We start from the raw sequence: 2029 nt of genomic DNA on the forward strand, positions 1-2029 counted from the left end.
TTGTTTTGTAATGATATCATAGTGCCGTTTTCGCGCCTGAAAAAGGAAAGCGCAACCAACTGAAATATCTAAAAATATTACTTATAAATACCGAGAACAGTGCAATGTTTGTCAGTTCCCGCGACTTCTAATCGTGCGCCAATGTTGAAGGTCGCCGGATGTAACGTAGGCATCCTAGAGCGAGAAAACGCGCTTTCGGAAATAAAAAATCTATTGAAATAAAACCACCCTATTACAAACAAGAAATATCTTTAAAAAAGATATACGGCGTTGATAGTTTAATGAATGAGATCAAGGATAGCGAATGTCTTTTTTCTGTGCAGTTCTTAGCTGCATCACACGCAGTACGGGATGTTACGCGGAGTTTTCGCGGCTTATTTTACATTATTACATATTGCTGGTCATAAACCTATAGATACAAAACAGAAAACCAAAAGAAGAATGGAAGTGAAATTAAAACATACGAGTCAACCGGCCACACGCGAAGTATCCGTATTTATAGGCGCGTTCTTCGAACAAACCTGTTTTAGTGGTTTGTCGGGCATTGCTATTTGATTCGATTATTAACAGTATCGATAATAATCGCGCTCATGCTTACTAAATTGGTCAATATGGTGGAATAATTATTGTTAAATTAATCAAAAATAATATTTATCATTGAATTGTTGAAAACACATTAAGAATCTACATATTTCTGGTCTAAAGAAAATTCCAGGTCACCTAGTTCACGGATAGCGTATTTATTATATAACTATTATTTTACTGGCCGCGAACTCCGGTGATGACCTGTATATTAACTCTGATATTCATACACTGGCCGCGAATTGACCCGATACCTCGCGGGTTGAAATGCAATGTATTAAAGTGAGGCCTCGCTTTCACTGCTCTTTATACTTTAACATGTTATCATGTTGACAAGAATATGGAAGTAAGTACTATATATGAGAACATAGCCTTTAAGTATAAACGCGTTGCGCTAGTAATTCTCTGAAAATAAAAGGTGCACGCACAAGCTGTATTGATGTCGAGAATTGAGTGTAAAACTGTTTTATCTATTAAGCCTTTTCATTAGAAATAAAATTGTTTCATGCAGTAAAACAGTGTTACAAAGACGCGGATATGTTTCCAATGTTCTGGTGGTATACTCATATCAGCCAATGGAATAAATGAAGTGTATTCATTCGTACCTAGCCGCGGGAAATTTTATTTGAATTTTATTGGACACTTACAAAGGTCAGGTAAGGTGAAAAGCTGGCTGAATACAGCTTACGCCGAAAAAATATAACAAATTTACAAATTGTCCCCCTAATGCAGAATATATAGTGCGGTTCCTCGTGCCTACAACAGGAATATGTGTACATATAACTGATGTATGTTACGCTGTGTAACACACACTCATTATTTGTAGCACACTAGTGAATGAGCCTGTCACCGAAGATGTAGCACACGTTCTCCTTACACACACATTAAAATGTAGCACGCCGTGTGTTTGTTACTATTTGGGCAATCGTGGTTACACACTAAAATCCTTAGAGCGACAATGCGATAGTGCGATAACACGATGACGACAGTGCGACAATACGATGGCGACTGTGCGATAGTACGATGGCGACAATGCGATAATACGATGACGACAGTACGATAACGCGATAGTACGATGGCGACAATGCTACAACGCGATAGTACGATGGCGACAAGGCGATAATACGATGGCGCCATCGTATTGTGACACTGTCTTCATCGTATTATCGCACTGTGGCATTGTCGCCATTTTACTTTTGCACTGTCGCGATTGTATTGTCGCACTGTCGTCATCGTATTGTCTCACTGTCGTAATCGTATTGTGGCCCTGTCGTCATCGTATTATCGCATTGTCATGTTGTCCCTATCGTACTATCGCACTGTCGCCATCGTAGTGCCATACTGTCGCCATCGTATCATCGCATTGTCGCCATCGTACTGTCGCGTTATCGTACTGTCGTCATTGTATTATCGCATTGTCGCCATCGTAATATCGCATTTTCGCCAT

This window comes from Dreissena polymorpha, chromosome 1, assembly GCF_020536995.1.
Source record: "Dreissena polymorpha isolate Duluth1 chromosome 1, UMN_Dpol_1.0, whole genome shotgun sequence".
NCBI classification, from domain to species: domain Eukaryota; kingdom Metazoa; phylum Mollusca; class Bivalvia; order Myida; family Dreissenidae; genus Dreissena; species Dreissena polymorpha.